Genomic DNA, 19,623 nt, shown 5'->3' on the forward strand with positions numbered 1-19,623 from the left:
ACCCTGCCTGTACCTGTGATCTGGTGCCCTGGACTGTGGCTGCCTGCTACCATCAGTAAACCAGGTAAAAAGACTGCACAACTGCGTCCTTTGTTCTTTACTGCACCACTCACCATCTTCCATCTATTCACCGGGAGCCCTGGGGACCTACTTCACCTGTGGGGAGTTATACCATCTGGCTGCCATAACATCACCCCAGAGGACCCCTTTAAGCAGTGTTGGTCACCTCTGCCCGAATACCACAGGTGGCGTCACAAACTTTCTTTATTTAAAAAATCCCTTTAAAAAGACTTTCCCTTTAACAAGGGACCCAGGGCCATGGACTGGGTTCCTGCCGCCATGACACGTCCCTTTAACTACCGGACCCAGTACCGAGTACCCCACTGCCCTGACTGGCGGCTCAACTTGGCGTCACAAACAGCATGGACCGACCCGGCAAACTGGGTCTTGTGTGCCTAAGAGATTGTGCTTAGAAGAGAGACTTTGTTGGATTGCATACCAGAGACTTTAATGAGCTTCTAAAACATCGCCATCAAAACATCGCCATAAATGCGTCACATCATAACTGCCGCCATAACTGCGCCACACGGTGCCCGCACTTTGTTTTCAAAATAACTGCCAACAGCCACCAGAAAGAGCGCCATGAGGAGCGCAGGAAAAGAGGGGTGTGCCATTGTGGGTGGAGCCTTAAGTGAAAGCCGCAATTGAGGACGCCGTGCAGGAGACCTGCAAGTGAAGATGCTGCAAAGTCCTGGACGGAGGACTGGAAAGAGTGACTAATCGCACACAGGAGGAACCGCTGCAGATTCCAGAGGAGAGACGTCAGCCAAACTGAAGGTTAGTACGGGGGAGGGGACATGTCTGACCCAGGAGGAAAATTTGCAGCCGCAGGCCCCATGATGCCCCGAGGCCCCGCTGTGGACGCAGCCGCAGGTCCCATAATGCCACCAAGCCCCGCAGTGCCCACAGTTCCTGCCAGCTGGCCGGACCCCACTGCTCCCAAAATGCCGCTATCCATGCCTTATATACCAGGCGCGGCCTGGCTGCCACAATATTCTGGGGAGTCCCATACACTAAGTGACTTTAAGGAGAGGTTCTGCAGCCTATTTGAAGTATATCCTCTGACAGCATCAAAAGGTCAGCATCCTAATTGGCCAACTAATTGGTGCAGCCCTAAGAGAAGTAAAATCCTGGCCGGATATGGATTAATCTTCAGGAGGCACTATGGGCCATCAAACAGGCTGACTATAACAGCATGCAGGATGAGGACAGGCTCTTAAAGGAACAGTTCATTGAAGACCTCTTGTCCAACACCCACAGGACTCAGCTACGCATCCTAGCCTTGCAAAACCCTGACCTGGACTTTACACAATTTAAAGACAGGGTCATCCGGGTGCTGTATGAACTTCAGCCCAGCCGCACAGTGCCCCCTAGGCGACCTGCCCTCACGTACCACAAGGTGGCACCCTTTCCTCAGGTCTCTGTAGAGGCCGACGCACAGATCCTGGATGATGATACCTCCAAAGAATTGCGCCTCCAGGCACTGGAACTGACTAAAAGCGTAGCTGCCCTAGCTAAAACCGTGCAGTCCCTGCAGGAATCCCCAAAGGAGAAAATCAAGCTTGCTTTCAGTCCAGAGGACATCCCCTGGCGAGGACAGAAGAGGGTCCGACCGATCAGAGGAAGAAACAGCGACTGCTAACATCAGGATGGATGACCCATCTGCCACCGCTGCAATTAGGTGGGGCACATCGCAAGGTTCTGCCCTTTAAACGAGCAACCCCTGGGGCAAAGGGCCAACCCCCAGGAGTAAAACGATGAGGCCTACAAAACTGGCAAGCCAAGTACGTCGGAAGACGAGTGGTGTTCCCCATTGTGATCAGCGGCATCCCGATGAACGCTTTACTGGGCACCTGCCCTCAGGTGACAACTATGTCTTACATTCTCTACAAACGGTATTGGGCTGACTCTGATATTATCCATGGCCCAGATAGTGATTTGACAATAGTAGCCAGTAATGGTCAGTCTTTGCCACAGGTGGGGTACAGAGAGGTAACCATTAAGGTAGGGCGAGTAGAATTAAAGGCCCAAAGAATGGTGATTGTTGATATTGACTGCCGTGACTGTAACCCCATTATGACCATTGGAACTAATGTAATTGAAAATTGTCTTGCTGAGGTTATTGTCTTGTTACAACAGGTGGCCGAAACTGCTGGTTCCAGTGAGCAGAGTCCTGCAAAAAGAAATCAGAGCCCTGGTGCAGAGATAACAGGTAGAATTGTCTGGTGGAGAAATTGGACGTTTCACAGTGAGTGATCCGATCCCCATTGCAATACTGCCCAGGAGTGAAATCTTAATCTGGTGTCGGGCAGCAATAGGCCTCAGAGGTAAAGACTACCAGGCCCTGGTAGAACCTGTGTATTCAGATAGTAGGCCCACAATTCTTACAGCCAGAGGGGTGGTTGATGTCCGCAAGGGGAGGGTACCAGTACGTGTCCTTAACTGTGGAGAGAAAGAGGTCCACTTACCCACATATGCCACACTTGCTAAACTGTTAATAATAATGCAATACAAGCAATAGAACCCTTGGTCTTGTCCAACCAGGCGTAGGACAATGGCTCTGCAGGACAATTGGAAGATTGGTGTCAGAAATTACACGTGGGCACTGACTCTACCCCATCACACCAAAAACAAGGGGCTTACCGAGTGGTCCATGAGTATGAGCAGGTATTCAGCAAACACCCATTAGATTTTGGCGGGCAAAAGGGGTTCAACATCATATCCCCAAGGGAAATCATCCGCCCATTAAGGAGAGGTACCGGCCTGTACCTCCAGCTCACTACCAGTGTGCCAAGAGTATGTTACGAGAGATGAAGGAGGCTGGGGTAATCAGAGATAGTTGTAGCCTCTGGGCAGCTCCATTAGTTTTGTCAGGAAAAAGGATGGTACAATGAGGATGTATGTTGATTACAGGCAGATAAACTGCATTACACATAAGGATACATACCTGTTACCCAGAATTGAAGAGTCATTAGCTGCTTTAAAATCTGCTAACTATTTCTCCACCTTGGATCTCACTAGTGGGTATTGGCAGGTTCCCATGGCAATGGCGGATAAGGAAAAGACTGCCTTCACAACACCGATGGGCCTCTCTGAATTCATCTACCTGCCATTCGGATTGTGTAACGCACCAGGAACATCCCAGGGGATGATAGAGTGTTGTCTCGGGAACAAGAATTTTGAGACCGTCCTGTTGTACCTGAATGATGTCATTGTCTTCTCCAAGATATATGAAGATCATCTGAAACACCTGGCTGAGGTGTTTGAAGCCTTGTCTAACGGCCTGAAGGTAAAGCCATCTAAGTGTCATCTGTTAAAGCCCAAAGTGCAGTACCTGGGCCATGTGGTAAGCTCTGAAGGAGTGGCACCAGACCCTGACAAGGTCACCGTGATCAGGGACTGGCTGAAACTCAGCAACATCCACGAAGTCCGGCAGTTCCTCGGGTTGGTAGGCTACTACTGAAGGTTCACTATGGACTTCACCAAGATAGCCGCACCACTGCAAGAGCTGTTAGTGGGCCAGTCCAAGAAGACCAAGAGTAAGAATACTCCGTTTGAGTGGAGCGACAGACTTTATCACAATTCCCTTTAAAGACCTTCCACTTTAATTGGGTGCCCAGGGCCACGGACCAGGTTGCAGCCACCGTGACATCCCCTTTAAGAGCGTCCAGACCCGGTATCGGTTACCCCGCTGTCCTGGTTGGGGATTCCACTGACAGGCTGACTTTTATCAAATTGAACAAAAGCTGGATTGGCTCAGACTTCTCAACACCACCTGATGACAGCAGCAGAATATAAACTCAAATCCAGTGGGGGGTTTTTCTGGTCCATACAGGATTTTGTCTTTTTTGCGTCGTCCGTCTCCTCCTCCTCCACCACCATATCAACAGGGTGATCATGCTACCCTCAATATAAATTTTTTAAGGGTGTTTATGTTGCCCACCTTATAAAATATAATCCTTGCTGCTGCTTTTTTCTATACACTCATTAGCAGGGCCGGACTGCCAGCGCCGCCGCATTCAACTATACCGGCGTCTATGACGCCGGTACAGTTGAATGCAGTGATGGAGGAGAGAGGGTCTGCTGTCGCTCCCTCTCCCATCATTCCATCATTCCCAGCTCTGCCTCTGACACTTCAGTTGCGCGATGACATCATATCATCGCGCACCTGCTGTGTGTTGGGCGGGCAGACTGCAGCTGCTGAGACCAGAGCCAGGAGCAGCGCGGGGCACGAGAAGAGGTGAGGAGAGTGTTTTTTGTTTTTTTTAATATATCAATGAGTGATAACTGGATTGTGGGGCTATTGGGAGGGCTGTATTACATTCTATGGGGGCTGTGCTGTATTACATTCTATGGGGGCTGTGCTGTATTACATTATATGGGGGGATTTATTACATTCTATGGGGGCTGGCTGCAATACATTCTATGGGGGCTGTGCTGCATTACATTCTATGGGGCTGTGATGCATTACATTCTATGGGGCTGGCTGCATTACATTCTATGGGGGAGGGCTGTATTACATTCTATGTGGGGGGGGCTGTTTTACATTCTATGGGGGGCTGTATTACATTCTATGGGGGGCTGTATTACATTCTATGGGGGCTGTATTATATTCTCTGGGGGCTACATTATATTCTATGGGGGCTGTATTATATTCTATGGGGAGGTGGGCTGTATTACATTCTATGGGGGGCTGTTTTACATTCTATGGGGTGCTGTATTATATTCTATGGAGGGGCTACATTATATTCTATGAGGGGGCTACCATATATTATATATGCAGGGGCTTCATTATACTATATCAGGGGGCTGCATTATATTCTCTGGGGGTTACATTATACACAGGAGGCTACAATATATTCTGTGGGGTAGCTGCATTATACTCTGGGGTGGCATCATTATACTATATGTGGGCTGCATTATACTGTATCGAGGACTATGGGGAATACATTATACTATATGAAGAACAATGGAATGCATTAAACTATTGGAAGTTATTTGTACTACATGGATGACAATGGTGGGGCTTTATACTATATGGAGCACTATGAGGAATGTATTATACTATTTGGAGGACTGAGGAGTGTATTATACTATATGGAGGACTGTGGCAGTACATTATATTATATGGAAGACTGAGGAGTGTATTATACTATATGGAGGAATTGCAGTGTATTTTAATATATGGAGGACTATGAGGAGTGTATTATACTATATGGAGGACTATGGGGAGTGTATTATACTATATGGAAGACTGAGGAGTGTATTATACTATATGGAGGACTGAGGAGTGTATTCTACTATAAGGAGGACTGAGGAGTGTGTTATACTATATGGAGGACTGAGGTGCACATTATAATATATGGAGGACTATGGGGTGTATTATACTAAACAAGCAAAATGCTGCCTATTCATCGAGTGATTGGATTGTTTATGTGGGAACAGAAATCCTTGTTCTCAGCAGCACATCACCCGGCGTAAACTGTAGTTGTGCTGCTGATAACATGATAATGTATGGGGACAGATTGATCTAATTGTGACTGTTCTGTTCCCTTCATTCTTTCTCAGTTGGTGTAAAGAGGCTGGGAAACAAGCGAACGACTTCAGTATTGCCGATCACACTTGTTTAGTGGCCTGAGATCAGCGCATGTAAATACAGCAGAAATGCTTCGCAGGGAGATGAGGCAAGGATGATGACAGTTATAGTTAGCACCCGGTGCCTGGGAATAGCGCTAACCCTACTGCTTTTCCCAGCCGCCAAAGCATTTAAATCTGGTATGTGTAATGATTTTTTGGATTGATGTCAGCTGCATAATGTCAGCTGCTATCAATCCCTGGTGTTAGTAATGGAGAGGTGTCTATCAGACACCCCCGCTACTAGCCCAGACCTGGCGAGACCCAGCGACTCTGAAGAGCGGTGACGGTAGTAACAATACCGCTCTTCACAGTCACAGAGCTCTGCGCAAGACCCGGAATATCTGAAGAGCGGTGACAATACTGATGTCACCTCTCTTTAGAGTCACCGTGTCTCGTGCTGCACAGCGGAACCAAAAGTAGCTGTAGGCAAAGTTTATGGAGCATCAGAATGAGGTTCCAGAGCCTTTGATCGTCTCACACCTTCATTATCTACGAGATCCAGTTATGTAGGTAAAGTAGAGCTTTTCTTGGTACTGCAACTAAAAGCAATAAATAGGACTGAGCTGTAATGCTGGATACAGCTGTGATTATATGTTATATAGTCGTGTTACACTCCCCTCACTTCTTGTAACCTACAAGTGTACAAAGATATTATACAGTCACCATGTGACAAGTGGGACTGTGTATCTTCAAATGCCAGGGCTGAATTTTAGTCCCAATCCGGCCCTGCTCATTGGCAGATTCTTGTTTTTTTACAGTGATCTGTTCTCAGAAATTCATCAAAGCAGGCAAAATTAACTGATTTTGTCCATTCGTAGTTTCACTGTAGCAGCAGTATGTAAGTGGAAGTGTTGGGAGATTTTACACTACTGGAGCTGGAATTACCATTTCTGAACTCTCCAGTGCTTTTATTTCTATCCATTTCTGTGGGCTTCTTGAAGTATGTTTGTAGTAATTGTCATGCTGAAAGACCCATGGAAGACTTATGAACTAGGATGCTAACCCAGCTTTCTGACAATGGACACTACATTGTGACTCTAAATCTTGGGAATCTTCACATTTCATGATGCCTTGCAACAATCAAGGCACCCAGTGTCTGAGGAAGCAAAACAACCCCAAAATATCTTTGGAACTCCACTTGCCACCTGCTAGCCCTCCAAGTTTCAAACTTTAAAGTATTATTACTAAAAAGAATATTTGCCCACCTCAGATGGATAAATTATATTGCAGTTGCAATATACGACAATGCAAAGCATAGCTGCCTGCTGGCCCTCCAAACATGCTTAGTGAGAGCTGGCTGCTGGCCCTCTAAACCTGTTGAGTGAGGACAGGCTGTTGGCCTTCTAAAATTAGAGTGACGGCAACCAGATGGCCCTCTAACAATAGTGAGGGCTGACTGCTGGTCATCTAACAATAGCAAAGGCTGCGTGATGACCCTCTACAAATAGAGAGGGACGCATGATGGCTGTGACAAAAATATGTGACTTTCAGAGTCCTTCCTTCATAAATGAAACAAGATGTGTCTGATCATGTTCCACATACCACATGTCCAGATAAATTGGTAAGATGTTAAAATTACATTTCCTGGTGAATGTTTTTTTCCATTGAAAGCAATGCAAATGTGCAAAAACAGTGTGAACATAGCCCAAGGTGATGAGGAGCATTTTTTTCTCTTCTTTATTTTGCCTTATGTACAAGTCATTATCCTGGAAAGAATGTTTATTAACATTTTTTCCAATAATCTGGGGTCTTCCCCATTCTGTTTCCATGCCATTTCAGAGCTGTTTCCATCAATTTCAACAATTTTCAGGCCCACAAATGCTCGAGTTTCCCATTGACTTACATTATACTTGTTACTTGGGTTCAGCACTCGAGCATTACGATTTGCTTGACTCAAGTAACGAGCACCCGAGCATTTTAGTGCTCGCTCATCACTACTAATAACATATGATACATTGATAGTGCTGTATATGCATCACATAGGATACACTGAGACTTTACTGTACACATCACATAGGATACACTGAGAGTATTGAATATACAGTATATGCTGTCTAAATATTCAAATCTGTAACCATTTTTCTATGATCATCAGGTAAAGTCTAATAAAAAAGTGTCTCATTTAAGAATGTACATAGATAGTTTTTTTCTTAAAAAAAATAACTAAGGTAGCTAATTACATTGAAAGTGTAAGAAAAACGGCATTTATTTATAAGAGTTACAAGAGGAGAGTGAGCCTTGGTTAATTAGTCCATTCACTGCTTTGTGCATTTCTGTAACACTGAGCGTAACCGTTTGGAATCACAGTCCAGCTCTAATGTAATTAGTTCTATACTAGATTATGCTTACTGCTTTATAAGTGAGGCCAGGAACCAAAAGCATTCATCAATCCAAAGGTTAAAAAAAGAGACAAATAAATGCACACCAAACCAACTAAACCAAGTAAACATATATTTTCACAAAGGAGTTAAATTTTTTTCAATGCTGTTTAATAACTGCAGATATCATAAAATGTAGTTATCAGTCTGGAAAAGAAAGCAGAGGGTAAAAGGTAATATTGGAGCATTGGGACTTTTTAATAGCTTACATAAAGTACTATTTTTGTATGTGCTAGAATGAGTAACTCAAGGAATCATACTGGAAAATGGCACAAGCAGGTCACTTTGTCCCATTAAATGTCACAGAGATAGGAGCAGTGTAATTCTTTTTTTTAGAGTATTGTCAAAATGACCTTAAAAAGTAAAAGGTATTTTAATAACATCAAAACCTGCTTGTTGTTTCCCAGTGAAATGTCTGCATTTTTATTTTTAAATAGGTAATGTGTATATAATTCAAATAGATGACTGCTTTTCAGACTGAGAAAAGTAATGGCAATGTAAATCAGTAGACTCAATTAACCTCAAATGAGCCCAGTGGGTCTTTAAATTAGTGTATACTGTACGCAATGGCCCATATTGGTGGAAGTAGGCCGATCACCTCCAAGGTGTACCCTCCCCCACTCAGGAAATAAGTCACTATGTACAGTGTGTAGTGTGTACTAAATATGAAACCTACTGTATATCTTTTATCTTTAATGATAAGAAGGTATAGTTGTTTTTTTGCTGTTATATCAAGCAATTCACAAAAGAGGAGCTAACACCTTCCAAACACCTTCCAAAAAACGTGATTAAATGAAAGGAGACCAGACCAAACTCTAAAACCGTTATGAAATATATTTAATTATGCAAACTATAAAAATCACTAATGAATCACTGACCCTTTAACCCCTCCCTCCCCCTAGGACTATTGTCTGCTTGTTTCAGCATCACTTTTTCTAATGGCCATAATTTTTTTAATTTTTATTTCTCATATAGCTGTATGAGGGATTGTTTTTTGTGGAATGAGTTGTATTTTACAGTGCCACCATTCATTTTGCCATCTGGTGCACTAGAAAATGGGAAAAAAGTGAGGTGACATTGCAAAAAAAAGTGCAATTCCACAATTGACCGGGTAACATGATTCTCCAGTCCAGTATGAGTACGCACATAACAAACATGTCTGAGTTTTTTTTTTAATTCAAGTGTTAAAAAAAATGTGGAAATTTGTATGAAAAAAATGCTTTTGCTTTTGTCGCCATTTTCAAAGACCTATAGCGTTTTTATTTTTCGTGATATGGGGCTGCGTAAGGGCTTTCTTTTTGAGCCATGATCTGATGATTTATTGATGCCATTTTGGTGTAGATATGATGTTTTGATCACCTCTTATTGCATTTTATTTCAATGTTGCAGCAGCCCAAAAAAGTGTAATTCAGTGTTTCAATACCTTTTCTCGTTACACCATTTACCAAATTGATTAATTTATCTTATATTTTGATAAATTTGACATTTCTGAAAGCAGGTATGTGTGTTTTTTTATTATTGTTTTATTTTCAATGGGGCAACTGTTGTGTTATTAAATTTGTTTTATATTTATAAAAGCTTTTTTTTAATTTTAAACTTTAATTGTTTGTCCCCTTAGCGGTCTTGAGGCTGCAATCATCTGATCGGATGTGCTATCCATAGCAGTGCTTCAGCACTGCCAACTATAGGCGAAAATACGATTTCCTATGAACGCCAGCCATGGGTCGGCGTTCACAGGAGGATCGCTATGACAGGGACGGGAGTTATCAGTACACCCTCGATGACAAGACAGCCCATCGTCGCCGTGCGATCACATCACAGGCACGCCTATGGGACTATGAAATGACCATCGCCCCTGTCACCGCGTGTTAAATCCGTCTGTCTGATTAAATCAGCTGTCATGTGGTGGCAATAATGCAGGCTCAGCATGTGAGCCCCGATCAAAAGCAGAGACTTACTGTATGTCGTAAACATACCTTATATGTAATGAGGCGGTTACAAAATGCAGAATGTTGTGCTGAAGTTGGCTCAATACTGTTTCACTATTTTGACAGCTGTGTGACACTTCCTATTTCTGAACTGGTTTAGACTGCTGTACGTGAGATACTGGAAATGTGCAGCATAGAAACACAGGGATGAAGTTACTTCTGATTGGATGTACAGTAGTCTTATACACTGATGAGCAAAATGGTAACAATGATTCCACTTCAAGCTCTTTATCTCATCATACACTACTGCTTTGAACGTGAGACTACTGTAGATGAATGGAAACAGGAACACATGGGCTACTTGCACAGTGAACAAGTCTGTAGGAACATGTTCACACACCACCAAGAGACTTGAACACACAAAAGAGCATAGTAAAACCAAAAACACTCAGTTTCAAAAAATCACAGTAATCCGCAAGTGCTAGTAAAAAGATGTAAAAAAACAGGGTATTTGGTTGATACGTTTTTTGCAAAAAATGTATACTAAGCTGCTCCACTAAACATCAAGGTATACCCATATATAGAGCAGTCCTAACTGATGTATGCAATCCCTATCTGATGTATTTAAAAACCTGATCATCTGTATATTACCTGTGTGAACAGGGTTCAGAGATGAAATGTCCATGTGGACACGCTGAGTGGAACAGCTTTTGTGCAGATAGCCCACAAGGAGTGGTGGGTTACTCCCTAGTCTTGTAGACACAAGAGAACAATTATGGAAAAAGGAACACATGGGCTACTTGCACAGTGAACAAGTCTGTTTCCATAATTATAATTAATATATAGTTAATATAATATTAGCCTCGCACCAATCAAACTATAAAGTGACAAACGCAGTGTGATCCCCTTTAACTATAATCTCTACCACCCAATAAATATAAACTATTCAGTCTCTAACTCTCCTCACTTAACTGTAAGGTAATGTGAACATGGAATATATGCAACGTTTTACAGTACAAGCAAACTGAATGAGATCCCTGAAGTCTCATGCACACGCTGCTTATTTCATCTTTGCAGATTTGCAGCAGATTAAAATCTGCACAATGTCAATTCTTGTAGCGTATTTCACCCGTACTAATGAGTTGGAGAAAATATGCAACAAAAGCATGGCAAAAAAGTGGAAAAAATAAATGTATTTTATGCAGCATTCTTCCTCTCAACACATTAGGGCATGCAAAATTTTCTCCTACAAATCCTGAACATGTGCACATAACCATAGTCCCTGTCCTGTGTCCCTTCATTCATTATAAGTACTTGATAGCATCATAAATGAACTTGAGGGTGGGAGAAGACATTAGCAGGTATTGAGCATCCTCCGTCACCTTCCAATTCATTACAAGTCCCTGACAGCATCTTTTCCACCTTTTAATTCATTATACAGTGTCCACTTCCACTCCCCAATAAAATTTAAGTCCCTGATAGTGTCATAATGAATTGTAAGATGGGGAGGACCCTATCAGAGACTTCCTCCACCTCCTCCATCTTCCTCCACCTCCACCACCCAATTCATTTTACATCCCTATATCCATATCTAACATCTTCCTCACCCTCCCCCTGTTCATAATTCCATTATAAACCCCCTTACTCCCATCCCCATCCTCCACCCCTTCAATGTCCTCTCCCCCACCCCCTTCACTGTCATCTCCAACACCCCATCATTATCCTCTCCCCATCTCCATCATTGTCCTCTCCCCCACATTCATCATTGTCCTCTTCCCCATGCATCATTGTCTTCTCCCCCACCCCACTCATTGTCCTTTCCTACACCCGCATCATTCTTATCCCCTATCACACATCAGTGTCCTCTTCGCCACCCCATAATTTCTTCTCCCCCACCTCACCTGTGTCCTCTCCACCAGCCACATCATTGTTCTCCCCCACCTTCATGATTGTTCTCTCTCAGCACAACTGTCCTCTCCCCCACCATTCCTCAGTGTCCTGTGGGGGCGAGTCCAGCGCCTCTACTTCATTGACATTGAACCATTTCTTCACCAATTTTGACAGGGTGTTGTCTTGCTGAAACACTACGTTGTACTTTTAATTCCCATAGTATGAAGTAACTCGCCTTGTAAGATACTCACATATAGCTCAGCATTGAGACCATCATCAATCCTGGTCAAGTATCCAACGCCTTTGTCTGTAAAACAATTCCATATTATCAGGCTTCCTACACCATACTTGAGAATTTCTTCAATTTTTTGACTCATTAGACCTTTTTTTCTTGGCTTCTTCCAGACCCATATGATCCCATCTGAGCCTAGACTATTGACATGTCTGCAAATCACCCATTCTAATCTTCTACTGTCCACTTTTCATACTTTTTTGCAAACTTGAGCTGACACTTCTTGAGACAATTTTAAAGTTGATGCTTTTTCACCTTTTTTCGGGTCACCATTCCAGACTCAAGTAATGTGTGTCGCATGGTGCTTGCATGGACATTTGTGATTTCATTATTATGAAGCATACGAGACAACTCCACTGCCATATTTGTCGTGTCAGAAGTGATAGACCTTGTGATGAGCTGACTTGTTGACTCCAATATTTTGTCTGGACATCCACTTCTTGGCTTTTGAATGGATTGACGGACTTTAATTCGTATTTTTCTAACTGTCATGACACTCACAAGATGCAAAACAGCAATTTTCCTGTTCGAGATACTGCTATCAATGACCTAGATGATGCTGTTTCTCTTTTATTCTCTTTGCTTCTCGATTCTAACTAGTGACCTTATGCTTGGGATTCAAGCTAATAGCATACTCATGTATTAGAGAATGTGATAACCGGTTGTAATTTGTAGCAGAAAAAGATTTTTCCTCCACCAACAGAAAAACAGTAACACTGCAGTGACATGACAAGATTCTGAAAACTAATCCTATGCAAGGTAGTTGCTGGTCATATTTATGTATGAAATAGCCAAGATGATCTCACGTTCGAAGCAATAGCGGATAGTGATATATAATAGCTATTGAACCCATTCTACGCCCGGGTGGCGAGCATTTATCTCCTGCGCTCTGTGGGTAGTTGTAGTCGGAGCTGTCTCCCTTGTACTTCTCTGTCCATGTGCTGCATACGTCCGTACATTCAGCCAGTGAGGACTTGGCCTCCATCATCCAGTGTCGGGGATGGGCGCCATTGTGGCTTGTTCTGATGTGTAGCTGCAGACTGAGAATACACCACCCATCATGGTGTCGATAGCCGGACTCTCCTGCCGGCGTCAGCATCTTGTGTGGAGAGGTGTGTGACTCCAGCACGGTCCGCTCGGTGGAAGGCTCTCTGCATTGCGGGAGGCTGTCCGTGATCTACTGTGCCACAATCCTCATCCCCGGATGTGTAACTCTGTGGGGTCCAGACTGCGCAGGCGCAGACAGAGTGATGCTCCTAGCATTATATTATATATATATATATATATATATATATATATATATATATACAGTGGGAAAGATAAGTATTTGATCCCTTGCTGATTTTGTAAGTTTGCCCAATGACAAAGACGGGGAGTCAGTGGGAGTAGAAATGAGCAAATACGTTCGAAAACGATCGTCAAACATAAATTCAGCACGAATTGGGGACCAATATGGCACAAATATAGCAAATTCTGATTCGCCAATCGTTTCCGAACATATTCGCTCATCTCTAGTCATTAGTCCGCTCTGTGACTTTCCAGGAGTGTGTGAATTTGCATCAAACATATTTGTTTTATTGGCTGATCTGCACACTTTAGGAAATTTGACCCAAAGTCAATTTTCCATGTATTAGTATAATCATCTCTAATTAATATGTATATCGATCCTATTATATCTATAATTCTACTTTTCCTTCTGCTGTTGCAAATCTTAAGGAGTGTATCTATCTATCTATTCTGGGCCCAAAACACTTGTACATCCTCTTTATGCAAAAGGTCCACATCCCCAGCATTTCACAGTTTTAAAGTTATAAGTGCTAATAATAATAATAAATAATAATAATCTTTATTTTTATATAGCGCCAACATATTCCGCAGCGCTTTACAGTTTGCACACATTATCATCACTGTCCCCGTTGGGCTCACAATCTAGAATTCCTATCAGTATGTCTTTAGAATGTGGGAGGAACCTGGAGTGCCCGGAGGAAACCCACGCAAACACGGAGAGAACATACAAACTCTTTGCAGATGTTGTCCTGGGTGGGATTAGAACCCAGGACCCCAGCGCTGCAAGGCTGCAGTGCTAACCACTGAGCCACCGTGCTGCCCATGGTTCAGATTGATGCTCCAAGCATGAAAGCACAGGACTGCCACTAATAAACAGCTATGAATGAATGAGACAGTTATAGAGGTTATCAAAGCTATGACGCTGATGACTTTCCTGTAGGATAGGATATCATTATCAGATGCAATAGCCGATAACCCCCACCATCTCCCAATCCGCTGTTTTCAGACAGATGTAAACTGATCAGAGCTTGAACATCTCAGCTCACTCCTATTTGTTTCAATAGGAACTTCGCTTCCTTGGATAATCATATATTATAGTCTATTTACACAGCTTATAGTAATATGACCAGATACTTCATTATTATAAGCCATTTATTTTCCTTTTTGTCTGAACAGTTAGTTTTATTCATTGAAGCTACCACACATCTCTTTACTCTTTACTGCTTTTTGCTGGGGATGGTTGGATGGGGTACATAAAAATATAGTGGTTGGTACCTCTAAGTACACTTACATTGATTTCTTGCATCAGTGAGTTTTAAATGAACTGTATTCTATGGTATCTGTATTGTGAGCCTAATGGTTTGTATCTCACTCTGCCTTTTTATTCTGCCCTTTCATTCTGCGTGCTTCTTTGGTTTGTAGCATCTGAAGCTCTAGTGTATAGTTAGGAATGCCAGCCCTTTTTGTTTGAATCATGCAGGATTTGGGAAAGGTTAAATGCTTTTATATGGTTCATCTTTCATGACTGCTACAAAAACAACAAATCTTTTCCGCTTTATCAAAGACAGACTGAGCAAATCAAACATATGACAGAAGCCAGAGTTGGATTTATGCTAGCTCTACTCACTTGTCTTGTTTTCACGGCCAAGCTCATGATCTCCCAAGGTCTTTTAATGCTCACCTAGACATACCACTGCATCTAAATATTAAGACGGTAATATGTTTAGCTTCCATTGGTTTGGAGATTGGTACCATCCAGTTTCTTTTGTTGCCAGACTCTACTGTCTTGTGCTTCTTTGATCTGCTGGTTAACCCTTTGTTTGCTGTAAGCCTCACAAGAGTCTAGTCACAGACAATTGCAATCTGCATCATGACATTTTATTAAAGGCTGTTTATGGAGCGCCCACACCAGGGCAGCGGGGTACTCGGTACCGGGTCCACTCTTAAAGGGGATGTCACGGTGGCTGCGACCCAGTCCGTGGCCCTGGGCATCCAATTAAAGGGAAAGGTCTTTAAGGGGATTTGTAATGTCTATGTTCGTGACGCCACCTGTGGTTTTCGGTCAGTGAGGACCGACTCTGCTTAAAGGGGTCCTCTGGGGTGGTGGCATGCAGCAAGATGGTGACGCTTCCCACAGGTGAAGCGGGGTTCCCATGGCTTCCCAAGTGTATAGCAAGATGGTGTAAGCCGATAAATGCACAAAGAACGAGGACACAAGTTTGCAAGTCTTTTACCTGGTTTACTGATGGTAGCAGTCCTCAGTCCAGGGTACCAGGTGTAGGGTAGCTGTAGTCCAGCCTGCTTGGAGGCAATAGGAGATCCCTCTCCCAGTTGAGGTCTGTAAGCCTTTCCTACTTGCGCCAGATGGCAAGGTCCCTGCGGCTTAAAGCTCGCTAACATAGTCCCCTCTCTCCTGTCCTAAGACAGATGTCTGTACGATAGGCAGTTTGAGCCTATTTATAGGATCTCTTAGATGACCCGGCTCCTAGGGTTACTGCTTCAGCTCAGACTTGTTACAGGCAATTGACATATAGTCCTACGTAGGGTTGAGCGAAACGGATCGGTCATTTTCATAAGTCGCCGACTTTTGGCAAAGTCGGGTTTCATGAAACCCGACCCGATCCCTGTGTGGTGTTGGCCATGCGGTACGCGCCTTCGCGCCAAAGTCTCGTTTCACATGACACATTCAGCGCCATTTCTCAGCCAATGAAGGAGGACGCAGAGTGAGGGCAGCGTGATGACATGGTTCTCGGTCCCCACCATCTTAGAGAAGGGCATTACAGTGATTGGCTTGCTTTCTGATGCGTCACAGGGGCTATAAAGGGGCATGCACGTCGACCGCCATCTTACTGCTGCTGATCTGAGCATAGGGAGAGGTGGCTGCTGCTTCGTCAGAAGCAGGGATAGCATTAGGCAGGGAATATAAACCCCCAAACAGCTTGTGCTGTAGCGATTTCCACTGTCCAACACCACCTTTTCCTTGCAGGGACAGTGGAGGCTAGATTTTAGTGCATCAGCTCTATTGTTTATTAGGCTGCCTTATAAGGCTCCCTGATAGCTGCATTGCTGTTTGTACACCGCTGTGCAAACCAACTGCTTTTTTTAAAGCACAAATCCTGTTGTTCCTACCTTTCTGCACAGCTATCTTGTTGTTTGTCCACACTTTTGTGTGCAGCAGTCCTTTTTATTGCTGCCTGCCATACTTTTCTGAGATTACTGTAGGAAGATAGAAATTGTAGTACAGTCCCTTTTATATATATATATATATATATATATATATATATATAAATCTTCAAGCCACTTTCTGCCCCTGAAACTGTGTAGTGTGAAACAGTGGGCCTGTATTTTTCTGCACTGTCCCACACCTAAAAAGGGAGATTTATATTGCCAATCAGTGCATCTGTGCCAGACAGTCTGTTGTATCTGTCAGTCATTTTGTGCCACAGAAACAATACTGTAAAACAGTGGGCGAGATTTATTCACTAGTCTTCCATATAAAAACAAAAAGGGGAGAATAATATTGGCAAATCTGTGCATCTGTGCCAGTCCAGTCTGTGGTATCGGTCTGTCATTTTGTGCCACTGAAACACAACTGTAAAACTGTGGGCCAGATTGATTCACTAGTCTCCCATCCCCCCCAAAAAAAGAAGGGGAGATTAATATTGGCAAATCTGTGCATCTGCGTCAGTCCTGTTAGTGGCATATCTGTCAGCCACTGTCTGCCACTGAAACACTACTGTAAAACTGTGGGCCAGATTGATTCACTAGTCTCCCATCCCCCCCAAAAAAGAAGGGGAGATTAATATTGGCAAATCTGTGCATCTGCATCAGTCCTGTTAGTGCCATATCTGTCAGCCACCGTCTGCCACTGAAACACTACTGTAAAACTGTGGGCCAGATTGATTCACTAGTCTCCCATCCCCCCAAAAAAGAAGGGGAGATTAATATTGGCAAATCTGTGCATCTGCGTCAGTCCTGTTACTGGCATATCTGTCAGCCACTGTCTGCCACTGAAGCACTACTGTAAAACTGTGGGCCAGATTGATTCACTAGTCTCCCATCCCCCCCCCCAAAAAAAAGGGGAGATTAATATTGGCAAATCTGTGCATCTGCGTCAGTCCTGTTAGTGGCATATCTGTCAGCCACTGTGTGCCACTGAAACTGTGTACTGTAATACAGTGGGCCTGATTTTCCCTGCACTCTAACACACCTATAAAGGGAGATTTAAATTCACAACAATTTTGCGTCCAACTTGTAACAGGTTTTACAATACCAAATAATGTTTGTAAGTTTGGTTACATATTTCCAAGAATGAGGAAGTCTGGTGGAAGAGGTCGTGGCCGTGGGCGGTCATTGCCAGCTGGTAATGATGGTAGTGGTGGTGGAGCATCAGGTGGTCGTGGGAAAAGCAATATAGCACCTAAGTCTCAAGTTGTTCAGCCACGGTCATCAACTGGCAACACAAGGCCTCGAACGTTCCCTTTTCTGGGAGTAGGAAAACCGCTTTTAAAGCCGGAGCAGCAGGAACAAGTTTTGGCTTTCCTTGCTGCCTCTGCCTCTAGCTCTTTTGCCTCCTCTTCGGAAACTGCAAAAAAAATGTAAAAGCAGCGTGTCGTCAGTGGATGTTCCTACTCCATGGAGCTCTTTACACATACCGTTCCTGGGTTAGAAAGGGAAATTGTTAACAGGTCATGCCCATTACAAGATGAATCGGACATGGAGTGCACAGATGCACAGCCACAGCCAGATTCTTATGCTGTTCCTTTGACTCAGATCACAACATTGCCCTCGCAGTGTACTGAACCAGAATCTGACCCAGATGAGACTATGAAGCCCCATCACGAACGCTATAGCACCGGCTTACACGGTGACACAGAGGAAGGTGCACAGGACATAGAAGAGGAGGTCATAGATGACCCAGTTCTTGACCCCAATTGGCAGCCATTGGGGGAACAGGGTGCAGCCGGCAGTAGCTCTGAAGCAGAGGAGGAGCCGCAGCAGGCATCAACATCGCAACAGGTTCCATCTGGCAGGCCCGTATCTGGCCAAAAACGTGTGGCTAAACCAAAACCAGTTGTAGGACATCGTGGCCATCCGGTTAAAGTAGCTCAGTGTGCAATGCCTGAAAAGGTATCCAATAGTAGGAAGAGTGCAGTCTGGCATTTTTTTAACTAACATCCAAATGATCAGTGCAAAGTCATCTGTAAGAAATGCTCAAGGACCTTCAGCAGAGGTCAGAATGTTAAAAGTCAAAATACAAGTTGCATGCATAGACATTTAAACACCATGCACTTGCAATCCTGGACTAACTACCAAACGTCCCTTAACGTTGTTGCACCCTCTCACAATGAAGCTAGTCAGCAACGCTACATCCCTTCCCTCACTGTAAGCCCAACGTTTACCACACCACCTGCAGCAAATGTGGAGGTTTTGTCGCAAGGCCAAAGCAGTCAGGGAATCACCAGGTTCTTGGTAGGAAACACTGTATGTAGGCCAACAGCAAGAATACCATCACCAACCCTCTCTCAGTCTGCCATGTCCACCGGCACCCCCGCTAGTACCACCATATGCAGCTCTCCAGTCCAGCTCACCCTACAAGAGACTCTCATTAGGAAAAGGAAGTACTCATCCTCTCATCCGCGTACACAGGGTTTGAACGCCCACATTGCTAGACTAATCTCGTTAGAGATGATGCCCTACCGGTTAGTTGAAAGCGAAGCTTTCAAAGCCCTGATGGACTATGCTGTACCACGCTACGAGATACCCAGTCGACACTTCTTTTTGAGAAAAGCCATCCCAGCCCTCCACCAGCACGTAAAAGACCGCATTGTCCATGCACTCAGGCAATCTGTGAGTAGAAAGGTGCACCTGACAACAGATGCATGGACCAGTAGGCATGGCCAGGGGCGTTACGTGTCCATCACTGCACACTGGGTTAATGTGGTGGATGCCGGGTCCACAGGGGACAGCAATATAGGGACAGTTCTGCCTAGCCCACGGTCTAGGAAACAGTTGGCTGCAGGCGTTGGCCCCCCTCCTCCTCCTCCTCATCCTCCAGCAGAAGCGACAGCTCGTCCACAGACCGCAGTCGCACGACCACTCCATCCGCAGCTGCCACTGTTGCACACGAGGTGTCCCATTATGGAACAGC

Source organism: Ranitomeya imitator, chromosome 4 (assembly GCF_032444005.1).
Source record: "Ranitomeya imitator isolate aRanImi1 chromosome 4, aRanImi1.pri, whole genome shotgun sequence".
In the NCBI taxonomy this organism is placed as follows: Eukaryota; Metazoa; Chordata; class Amphibia; order Anura; family Dendrobatidae; genus Ranitomeya; species Ranitomeya imitator.